This window comes from Hylobates moloch, unplaced genomic scaffold, assembly GCF_009828535.3.
Source record: "Hylobates moloch isolate HMO894 unplaced genomic scaffold, HMol_V3 SCAFFOLD_13, whole genome shotgun sequence".
NCBI classification, from domain to species: domain Eukaryota; kingdom Metazoa; phylum Chordata; class Mammalia; order Primates; family Hylobatidae; genus Hylobates; species Hylobates moloch.
This window is the reverse complement of record NW_026652288.1, coordinates 97,510,466-97,523,127: the sequence shown is the minus strand read 5'-3', so window position 1 is coordinate 97,523,127 and position 12,662 is coordinate 97,510,466.

Genomic DNA, 12,662 nt, shown 5'->3' with positions numbered 1-12,662 from the left:
GGTGGGTGCCTGTACTCCCAGCTACTCAGGAGGCTGAGGCAGGAGAATTGCTTGAACCCGGGAGGCAGAGGTTGTAGTGAGCTGAGATCGTGCCACTGTGCTCCAGCCTGGGGGAGAGAGTGAGACTTTGTCAAAAACAAAGGAAAGAAAGAAAAAAAAAGGAAAGAAAGAAAAAAAGAAAGGAAGGAAGGAAGGAAGGGAGGAAAGAAATGAAGAAAGAAAGAAAGAAAAAAAGAAAAGAAATAAAAAAGAAAGTTATGAGCTCTAAGAAAAACAGAGGAGGGATGTCTGGGGTGAAAGTAAGGAGAAATTGCTCATGACTAGGTGTCCATAGCAGTAGATGAGGAAAGGTCTTATAGAAGAGATGCAATTTGGGGTGAAGAAAAGCTAAAAGTCCAAAAAGTGACATTTTGAGAGATTGTAGGGAAATGGCTTCCGGGGGGAGGAACTAGCCTGAGCAAGACGTGGTGGCAGGAAATCTTGGGGCTCACGTGGTGTCTGTGGGGAGATGGACAACTGGATTAGTGCAACAGGGAGAGGAGGGGCTGTGGTTGGAGAATGGCTGAGCACCACATTTGGGGGCACTGAATCCCAGAGGGAGGAGGAAATTCAAGTGATTGGCAGCCAGGAGCCACCGGAAGCTTTTAAGCATGAAAGAAATGTGACTGGTACAGTGGTTCAGCAACTGTGATCTGGTATCAGGTGCAGGAGGGAGAGGCATCCTTCTCCCTGCTTTGGTGAAGCCAGGAAAGTATCACTTCCTGCAGCAGAGCTTTGGCGGTGTTGTGGCCCTTTCCTGGGCACTGGAGGCCTGGCTCTCCAGATAGCCACCTAGATCTCAGGATTTCAAGCACTGCTGCATCTTAGAGGCTGGTTGCTTTTTGAACGAGTGACCCTTCCCCAGAAAGGACTAGGACTGGCCACGTTAGCTCAGTTCTCTTTTCACTTTGAGGTTTGCACAAGTCATTGTGTTCAGATATGGTTAAGAAACCTAAACTTCAATCCCTTTTCAGTACTTGGAGACCTGGCAGAGTTCCAAAAAGCACCCAGGGTTGAAAGGCAAAAGCACTTAGATGCCATCTCGTCTCAAAGAGTCTGTCCTTTGTAAGGCACTCACTATTTAGACACCTGTGCTTGTCTCACACATGATGATAATAGAGCAGTAACCTCCTCCCCAGCTTTTCCCTCCATGGCTTCTTTCCCTTCCTTCTGGATGCCTGCCTCCATCAAGGCATCACTACGCCTAGGGAGTATGAGGCTTTTGCAGAGTGCTTTGGGCTCCTGTTGGAAAGACAGCAGAGATAGCTTTTTGTCCCAGAGACAAATCCAGGGTGCTCTGGAGGATAGCAGTGAGTTCCCCTCTGTGTTCTGGATCTGGGTTCTGGCCAGTCTGGCTGTCCCACTGCCCAGCATGGCCAGTTCAGCAATAGGATTCTGAAGGACCTGAACTTGATCTTCACACCTGCTCCCTGCCTCCTGGCCACAGGGGGCTGCAGCTGAGGAGCTGATGATGTGCATCTTGGTAGCAAATCCTGCTTCCTACCAAACTTTTCTTCCTTGACAATGCAGATGGTGACCTCTGGGACCACAGAGATACAGTTCTAGTCCTGGAGAAACTCGTTGTTCCCCTGTCCTTCCAATAGGTTGTGGTTATGGCTAATTTTGAATTTGTATTAGATAACAATAAATTTACTTCTTCTCTTTTAAGGGAATATATGAGCGTTTTATGATGAGATATTATCTTTTTTTTTTTTTTTGAGACAGAGTCTCACTCTGCCACCCAGGCAGGAATGCAGTGGCGTGATCTCGGCTCACTGCAACCTCACCTTCCAGGTTCAAGGGATTCTCCTGCCTCAGCTTCCCAAGTAACTGGGATTACAGTCATGAGCCACCACACTCAGCTAATTTTTGTATTTTTAGTAGAGATGGGGTTTCACCATGTTTGTCAGGCTGGTCTCACACTTCTGACCTCAAGTGATCCACCTGCCTCGGCCTCCCAAAGTGTTGGGATTATAGGCATGAGCCACCATGCCCAGCCAAGTGAAATATTATCTTAACTCTTAAGACTGAATTTCAGAATAACTGACTTATATGATGGCTGGCATTCTGTTATGTGAGGCAGAATTCTTCTCAGAACCCTTTGATTTACCACTCAAATTGTCTGCTAGCTAGCTCAGTCTCCAACTCAGAGAAATGTCGCTGGCAAATCTCCTCAGTTTTTCATTTTAATTTTACCTAACCATTCATTATTCACCCCATTTATTTGATTTGGTAATAAGCAATTTAAAATAATCAGAAGGTATAAAGGGAATACAATAAAAATGTTCCTCTCAACCTTTCCCCAACTATCTAGATGTCCTCCTTTTCAAAGCTGACCACGATACCATTTTCTTATGTATCCTTCTCCTCTGCGATGTTTTTATACAAGTAATGATCAGGACTTTCCTCATCCAGTAGACAGCTCATGCAAAAAGAAGCAAGCCTGTTCAAACAGAATTCTCCAGGGACAGTTGGTCTCCCAGGTTTGCCTATACAGGGAGCAGAACCCTGATTCTAGATGCCAGATAGACCTCACTTGGCCCAGGTTTCTATAGCACAAGCCCTGATATTCTTTAGCCTGACCCTCAATGAAAATTAGCTGAGGATGCCTGAGCTCATTCTCTGGAATGAGACCTAAATACCATCTCCTGCATAATCTTATAGAAAATGAATGAAACAGAGACTGCACTGTGAGTTCTGGTGCCAATTATAAAGGATCTGGGGCAGGGATCTGGCATCCAGGTGGCTAGAGGAAGAGTCCTGGAGTTTTTAGCATCCTCTCCTCTGGGTCCCATTTCTCTGGTTTTTTATGGTGTGATCTGGACTGAAATGCCCATCAGTTATTCTAGACCCTGACTTACTGATCACAGAGAATCTTTAGTCTGTGCTTGTTTACTCTGAAACTGGCAGCTCCACTAATGCTGCAGCTGCTCACCAGACACACCAGAGCAGTCTTTTTCTTGCTGGTGATGCTGGAGCACTTTGTTGCTCACTGATGATACTGGAGCACTCTCTTGCTCGTTGATGATACTGGAGCACTCTCTTGCTCGTTGATGATACTGGAGCACTCTGTTGCTCCCTAATCATACTGAAGCTACATTTTCTCAGCGAGGATCAGAATTCATCATCCCTGACTGCTCTAGTTCCCACATCCTGGTTGCCGGGAAGGGTTTTACAACCTCTTAGATGGAAAGACTCCCCTCTTCCTGATGAGAGTCCAAACTGAAAATGGGTCCTCTATTTGCAAGCACCGCGACGCTTCCGGTGCAGCATTAGTAAATACCTCCCAAGCAACAGCAGCCTGGCACGTTATTGTTTAGCCACCTCCTGCCCGATGTGGGTTTCACTTATAGGAGTTTCTACAAGGTAAGGGAGGTAGAAACAAGTCAGCACAAACAGAATTATAAATATCTTGATAGTGACAGATATATGAAATCTAATTGGGTGGGGAAAACAGATGCAGATAAACAGCTGGATAAGAATGCAGGTTTGAACCTAGTGAAATACAAAGAGGATTATATAAAAGATAATATTAAAGAAAAAGCTACCTATAGGTCTTCTATCTTTTGCAATATTTTTTTATTTTCCATAGTCCCATCTATCTTCTTGTCCATATACAATGCACATTTTTCCGTAGTTGCAGTCACGTCACAAATACTATTTAGGGTTCTGTGTTTTCACTTAATATTACATGAATTTGCCATATCGCTCCAATCTTTCTTTTATGGCTGCAGAAATGCCATTGTGGTGATTCGCACCAGGTTTCTTGCCTTTTACCTATTGTTGGAATTTTATGTCTCCAGCTGCTTAGCATTATGGATAATTTTGTAAAGATTATCTTAGGATATTCAGCTTTGTGCTTTTGTTGATTTTCTTAGGATCAAAATCAAGGAGGGAACTGATTTGTAAAGGGGTATGAGGAACAACATTCCCTCTGGTACAAAGCTAACTGTGTTGGGCACAGCTTTAAGCCTCATACTGATCTTACTGGCATGTTGCTCTAAGCCAGTAACTAGCATGTCACCTGGCAACTGAGCAGAAGAGCAGAGGTTTACCAGGTCCTGAGGGAGGCTGTTACTGCACAAGTTCTTTGCTGGTGAAAGCAGAATGTACTTAGGGGCCATTCCAAGGGTCTGCCTTGTTTGCAGAGTTGGTTCATTTGTGGTTGCCGTATAAAGGCCTTTGAACCAACAATTGTTTGGGAGCAAAAGCAAACCAGTGCCAAGATCCAAGTTCTTGTACTGTGGCTGTAGGGGTGAGGGCTGCATAGGGTCAAAACGTATAAGTCACTGTAATATTAGTGTGCAGACACCATGGGCCTCATCAGTGGTTCTGCCCATGGGCACAGCCCTTGTGGCAGATGTCTAATTGTGTGCAGCCCAGACGTCAGCGGAGGCACTTGGAGATCCCATTAAACTTGACCCGAACCCCAATGCCAAGCCTTATGAGAGCCTTGAATCCACAGCGCAATTGCTCTGCATACCCACAGCATATATCATCATGCCTCATTCAGCCTTCATGCCGTCTTATCTAAGAATGCTGTCTGGTTCTGTCCTGCACCCATTCCAGAAACAAAGCCCATTTCCTTCGCTTGGTCTTCACAAAAACCACTTGCATTCAGACCTTTGTGAGTTTGGTAACTTTACTGAAGATCAGGGGTCACGAGGGGAGTCTTCATAGACTTGGCAGCCCTTGCTGTCTTTTCACCTCCTGCCTTCTCTGGTCCTCAACCTTATTCTTCTGAGCAACAGGCACCTGATCCCTGGTCTTCTTCAGTAGAATTCCCCACACTCAGGTCCCTTCTGTGCCCATCCAGGTATTTTATCCCAAGCAAATAGATATGGCCCCCTGAAGGAAATCGTGGTAGAAAATCTTTCTCTATCTCACCATTTGCTGTCAGTAACCATATCTTCACAGGTAGTTGGTTAGTGAGGAGTTTTTGGTTTTGTTTTAAATGAGATAAGCTTTACATAAGAGGAGTTGTTTACAGGGAACTTTTGCAGGTATTATTCCATTCAAGACTCCCAACAGCCCTGGCAGGTGATTAGTTAGACAGGTGCTATAATCTGAACGTTTGTGTCCTCCCCAAAGTCATATGTTGAAACCTAAGCCCCAGTGGGATGGAGTTAGGAGATGGGGCCTTAGTGTGGTGATTTGGTCACGAGAACCGGGTCCTCATGAGTGGAATTATTGGCCTTACAAAAGAGGCCCCAGAGAGCTCTCTCACCCCTTCCCACCACATGAAGATACAAGGAGCCGTTGGTAGTCTACAACTTGGAAGATCGCCCTCACCAGAAGCTGCCCATGCTGGCACCTGGTCCTGGACTTCCAGCCTCCATATCTGTGAGAAATGAATGTATGTTGTCAATAAGCCACCTGGTCTGTGACAGTGTAGTATAGCAACCTGAACAGACTAAAGCAACGGGCATTATTATCTTGGCTTAGAGGTGAGGAGACTGTGGCCCAGAGAAGGGGAAGAACCTGATTGGGGCCACTCAGCTGATTATTGAAGAGGCAGAACCAGAGCCCAGATCTTTACTGGGTTCAGTGCTTGATCCTTCTTCAATCATCTTGCCAGGTCGGTTCTAGGAGCCTCACTAAGCTCTAACAGTGGCAAGCATTCAATAAACGGCCACCTAGTAGACATTACCAAGGCCTCACTCTGTGCTTGTTTTCAAGAGTGTAGAGTGAAGAAAGCATGAATAAATTAAGAGGCTTCTTATTACCCCAGCACCTAACAGTTAAAACCAGATGTGATAGACAAAATATGTTATACCCACACAATGGAATATTAGCCATGAAAAGGAATGAAAGAAATACTGATACATGTTACAACATGATTGACCTTGAAAACATGCTAGATGAGAGAAGCCAGACACAAACAGCCACAGATTCTATGATTCCATTTGTACAAAATGTTTAGAATAGGCAAATCCATACAGACAGAAAGCACTCTAGTGATTGCCAGTCTTGGAAGAGCAGGAAATAGAGTGACTGCTTAATGGTGTAAGGTTTCCTTTCGGGGTGATAAAAAATGTCTTGTAACCAGATAGAGATGGTGGTTGCACAATATTGTGGATGTACTGAATGTTACTAAATTGTACACTGAAAATGTTAATTTTATATTATGTGAATTTCACTTTAATTCAAAGTAAAAAAAAAACAAACCAACAAACCAGTAAGACTTCACTCCCCCTACCTTCAGCTTTTACCTGCTTGCATGGTTCCAGGTCCTGATGCTCCCTCACTGGACAGGGAATGAACATATGCAGACTCAGTTCTCAATTCTGTCACTTACCAGCTATGTGGCCTTGAGAGTTTATGCCTTTCTCTGGACCTCAGCTTCCTAACCTGCAAATTGAGGATATTGCCCAGATTTTAACTCAAGTTCCTTCTAGGTAGGAATTCTGAGATATTGGGAGTGAAAGGAAGGATGCAATCCAATTGGGGAGGGGCAGGGGAGGCACTCTGTTTCTTTTGCAAGTTTCTCTTCTCAGCTAGTGGACTATAGTGATTTTTAATTTCCTGTCCCCAGTCACACAGATAGCAGCTTCGGCTCTTGGCTTGGCTGGCACTGCTGGGGCTCCCACCATGCGTCACTGAGCAACATAAGCCCCTAGGTAATCCTGTTAAGCCGCTGGGGTAGTGAGTCATTTCAGTACCACCTGAACACCCCCCTGTGGTGTCCCAGCAAGGAGAGGACCTCCAGCCAGACCATTATGACTTGATCTGCAAAAACTTTTGAAACATAAATTGGAGCTTTTAATTGCATTGTGACTTGGAAATCCATCATGCCTAAATCAGTGTTCAGAAGAGCTCAAAGTATGCTCATTCATCATTTATTACCCATCTTCTGTGCCCCCGTTACATCCCAGGTGCAGAGCTAAGCTTTAGGAAGATACAGATATAGCCACTGTCTTCAACAAATTTACTGCCCTTTGAGAGAGACAGACTCATAAACAAAAGTAAAATGTAGCATTTACAAGGGTAGTGAAATAAAAGTATAAATCAGGAAAATTAGCAGTTCAGTGGAGAATGAAGGAATAGATTAAAGGGTCAAGAGAGGTCTTTAGAGATGAAGTAATATGCTGAGTTTTCAAGAATAATGGGGGACTTCCATGTTCTAGTGGTGCTCCAGGGAGGATGATGGTTACAGTAGTCTACCCCAGTAGGGAGAAGCATTATTTTTTCAGTCACTGTTGATGTTTACAATTGCCAGTGCAAGATGACAATAAAAAGATGGCTGAATTTTAGGCTGTCTTATTGATTTTTAAATTCCTAGAAATAATGCACCTTCTTATTGCCTATACTAGGATAGATTACTCCTCCCACTGCTACCAAGTACACAGGATGTGGAAGGGCATTCAAAACACAAGGATCAACATGTGTCAAAAGTTTTGAAGGATGAAACTTCAGAGTGTGTTAATGTAGTGGCAGGGAGTTTGATAAAGCGGGACATAATATATTTGGAAAAAGTGAGCTGAATAAGAGCTGAAAATGAAGCTGGGTTCATTTTTTGAGGGCCCAAGATACTGTGTTAAATTTGAGTTTTATTCCAGAAGGCACTGGGGAGCCACAGAGGGTGGTCAGCAAAAGCATGATATAATCAACTTTCTTGTTGATGTAGCACTTCGGCAGCTGAGAATGGGTAGGATGGGTCGAGAATGAAGGAAAGAGGCTGGCCAGGAGGCCCTTTCAGCCATTTAGGAGGGAGATAATGAGGGTTATGCCAAAGCTGTGTCAGAGGATGGGAAAAAGGGGCTGAGCTCAAGAGATATGTAGAGGTTAAACTCCAAGGGGCTGAGAGTCTGATTAGAGCTGGGAGTGAGCAAAGAAATGTCTAAATAATAATTTCTATTTCTCCTTGCAAATGTCCTGCAAATGTCAGAGTTGGAAGGGATGTTTGGGACCACCTGCTCAACTGTCTTTGTAGCCCAGAGAAGTACAAGGTACTGTCCAAGCTCAGGAGTTGAAGGCAGAGTTAGGATGGGATCTGTTTTCCAAGTTCCCAGCCAGGGCTGTCTCTTCTACTGTGGCTGCTCTCCATGTGCTGGTGACCTTCCCTTGATCCCACCCCTGCTCGTCAGCAGAACAGTGACTGGAGAGAGAAGCCTAGAGTTCTCATTCTTAACGCTGCCCCGAAACAGTGATTTGAAGGAAGACCCTGCCTTCTTTGAGCTTCTGTCTTCTTATTTGTAAGTGAAAGGCTTGTCAAAGAGGAACTTTTCCATTTTTAATTCCTCTTGCCTCTGATTTTCTTTCTTAATTTTGCCATAGTCCCTACCATTTCTTCTTGCCTTACATTAGGGCCCACTTCACTCATTTCTGCCTGGATCTGAGCTCTGAGCTCTGGCCTAGATCCCTTCTGGAGGCCCTGGCACTCACTACTAGTCTGTCCTGCTTGTCTCTGAGCAGTCAGGTCATCCACAGCAGAGGTGATTGTCTTTCAGAGCTGCATGTTCCTGGCCTGGGCCACCATCCTCTCTCTCAGAAAAATTACCTCTTTCTCTGCAGGTGCTCTGCCTGGACTCTGTATTGGAGAGCAAAGGAACTGAATGCTAGGCATTGCAGATTTGGATACCATGTCTGCTGAGCTCTGGTGTGCTCTGGTCATGCTCTTTCGCAAGGAAATGGCTTCAGGACCTGGGACCTAAGTCCCAGTGTGAGTCAGAGTCCTCAGGGTGCTTGAGCTTTCTTTGCCTGCACTCTTGGGGCACACCAGCCTATAGGGTCAGGTGCCTTAGGGGCAGATCTCAAAAATAGAAAGCTGTTAAGGTGAGCTTTCTCATCAAGCCCTCTCTCACCTTCCTGCCCCAACCTTCTCAAGTGTCAAGAGATGAGGGAGACTCAGAATTGGGGAAGGATAAATGGGGAGTTCTCAGAGGCTCTGGAACCACCCTTTCAGCCAATGCAGAATATCCTCCCCACCAAACTGCCCCCACCACCCCCGAAAACCCTGGCTTTCCTTTCCTGTATTCCTGCACCCTTTGTTTGAACACTTTATACACCTCCTGTATGACTGTGCAGGGCAGCTGTCTTGTCCTGTTTTAAACTTGTCTTCCACATAATGATGAAAGTTGCCTTTTTGTAACTTTCAATGATTGCTCCTCTCAGAACATACCAAATCCCTGTCTCGCAAGACAGTCTCTTGAGTATATAAAAACAGATCATGTATCTAACTCCCATTCAACTACTTTTCTGCCAATTAAACTCAACCAATTCATATGTGGTATAGTTGCCATATTCTTAGGATGTGGTATCTCCCAAAGGGCAATGATTCTAGGTATGGCTTAACTAACTTCTGTAGCAAACAAACCACAAATGCCAGTGGCTTAACACAAAAGCGGTTTCTCTCTTATGTGACAGTTCCTGGTCAGTGGGTGGTTTTCTTCCATGTAGTGATTCCAGGCCCCAGGGACCTGTTATCTTAAATCTCTGCTATCCCCTAGGCACTGCCCTGGAGCCCTCTTGACGATCCTGATGGCAGATGGAGGGACAGAGAGTGGAGGAGCCACAAAAAGCTCTGCCTAGATGTGACATTTGATCTTCCACTCTGATTCCTCTGGTGAGACCAGTCCTATGGTATCACCTTCCAGAAACATGGATCGGGAAATACAGTCCCTGGCTAGCCTGCTCCCCCCTTGGAGACAACTCTACACAGTGAGAGTGGGGGACATTTGAAGGAAAGCAGGCCACACCAGGCACCTCTTCCACCTCCCACTTTTGAGCAGCCAGCATGGACAGCCTGCTGGATGCTGGGTGGACCAGGGTGAATGGGTGCATTGGGGGTGTGGAGGGGAGGGAAGATGTGTATTTCTCCCCTCTTGTGTCTAATTGGTAAGCAGTATTTTCTTGAACTTCAGTTCTGCAAACATTACCTTTGAGATCTTTGCTATATCTGCATAACACCTGTACTATAATTGACTTAATATTCTCTTTACACTGATTCACTTTTTAATTTAGTTTCACCTGAAGGGTAATATCTGGGAAATCATAGTTTTGATATGATAAGTATACTTTTCCCAATATGTTCTAAAATGGATATGTAATTATTTTAATATAAATATTTGCAGATATACCACCTCAAACAAACAAGTTACCACTGATGGGTACGTTGCACATTTTAAGAAATACTGTGATTGAGCCCATATAAATCCCTCATAATCTGGTCCTTGCCTTTCTTTCTGACCTTATATCCTGCCTCTTCCCTCTTGCCCATGATCCTCCAAATACATGGACTTATTTGTTCTTCAAGCCTGCAAGCTCGTTCCTACTCCAGGGCCTTTGCACTGGCTGGTACCTCCATGGGAAATACTTCCTGTACATCTTCCCATGTCTGGTTCTTTCTAGACATTCAAGACTTAGCTCGGATGTCCCCTGCTCAGCGAACCACCCAGTCTTTACTAGCTGCCTCACACCCCACTTCATTCCACCCTGCACAACCACTCTTTGTTTCAGTCCCTTTAAGCACTTTTCAAGATCTGGCATGATGTGCTTATTCGTTGATTTATTTATTGTCTCTGTAACCCTAGTAAAATATAAATTCCTTAAAAGCAGGGATCTTACCTGTCTTGTTTACTTCCACTTTCCCGGCACTTAACACAGGGCCTGGCACATAATACTTACTCCATAAATATTTGCTAAGTGAATAAAAATGAGAAAAATGAACACAGACACGTAGGTCACTAATCAAATGAGAATTAAAATAAAGTCTTTTTCTTTCAAATATTTTTTATTGAAATGGCAATAAAATAAAAAAAGAACAATGGTCAATTTAAGCAAATTTTTACTTTCTAAATATAAAAATATAACCACAACTTGTTTCTTTTATACATTTTCCATAAATGTAATACCAGAAAAGTTCTCAAAGCCAAACTATAAATGATGCTTGTGTATTATGATGTGAAATAAAATTTTTTTAGCAGCTTGGTTATCCTTGATATGCATTTGGTAAACGGCTGTAGAAAGCACCTTGAAGATGAGGTCATGCGAGACCTCCAATTTCACCCCTGAACTGCAGGCATTCGGGCCTGCAGTACACAGGCCATCTGACTTACTTGCCAGCCAGAAAGAGAAAAGCTGGACAAGATAGACTGGTAAGCCAGACCTGCCTCTAGAAGACAGACCCTGGGTTCACTTATATGAAGGTTGCAGGAGGCCAGGAGAGGAGGGGCCAAGGACCCACTCATCCATGCGTGGGGCCACAAGCAGCCTCAATGGCCCAGGGAAGGAACATGTGTCCCAAGGCTGTCAGCCTCCACTGATTAGATTGGCTCCTGCTCCTCCTTCTTGAGAGGTGGGATAAACCAAAGGATGCTGAAAAAACCAGAAGTGTCCAATCCATATGTTGGCATGGGAAATAGAAAGGGGATTAAAAGTCACCTTACTTATGGAACTACGAAGAAGGTGAACATGCTTTTCCTTGCAAAACAATCAGTCCACAAAAGACATCTAAGATGAGGGGAACAGCCAATAGAACCCACTCCCTCTTTCTGCAGAAACACAGTTGTCATGAATGCTGTGATGCAGCCCCCCTGAATGCCCTTTGGAACTGAGGGACTCATTTCTGCTACTCAGTACTGCTGGGATCACAGCTGAATCTCTTCCCAGGAATTGCCGTAGCCTGAAGGGAGCTGCCTTACCCAAGGTGAAACCTCCATCCTAGGCACAGATCCCATCCAATGACTAGTTGATGTAGGGATGCAGAGACCTGACCCTGTGGCTTCAATCCCAGACAATTCTGAAAAGCCACACCAGCTCCTGACCAACCACAGTGCATTCAACCTCTCCTGCCACCCAATCCTGCTTCCCTCACTCCTTCGCATTCCCAATAAACTCCCTGCTCACAAAGCTTCATCTCAGAGTCTGTTTCCCAGGGAAACCTAGGGCAACTTGTGTTGTCCCTAGTTGGCTGTATCCTCTACAATGAGTTGCCATATTGTTTAAGTGAGAACCAAGTTCTCACCCGTTTTTTACTAGGTTTGTTTCTTGTACGAGAAGATGAGACAAACCATATCCAAATAAGTGTTGGTGCACTTGAAAGAATGGTGGGTTATTCCCTTAAAATTACTCGAGATAATAAAAGTTAAAACTACAGGAAGATAATAAAAATAGCCAAAGTGAAGTAATATCTGTAAAACACTGACATTTCCCACACAAAGCTTTGGACCCCATTTATGTGCCGGTCCATTTCTGTGTCCCCACTGCCTCCATGCCTGCAGCTCACTTAGGGGAGTGTCTCGGAGGCTATCACAGCTCCAGTGCCAGGACCAACCAGATGAGACCATGTTGCTTTCCTCCTTCCACCAGATGATGACTCAGGTCTTGCTTCCCCAGGGCTGCTCAGAGGAGTAGGGTGATACCACGGAGCTCTAGGAGAGTTAACTCTCCATGAGATGAAGTTTGCCCCATGTGAGATGGGAGGCAGAAGGGAGGTGACTATCACACCCTCACCTTTCTTCCAGCTCCTCCCTGCTCCAGCAATGTTCTATATTGCAGTGGTTCCCTCAAGGACAATATCTCAAAAGAATGAGTCATTGGCCACATTCCCTGGTAGTGCTGTGGCCAGTGTGGTCCTCACCTTCTTGCATTTTCCCCCCCTCCTTTCTGCCTCCCTCCCTTCA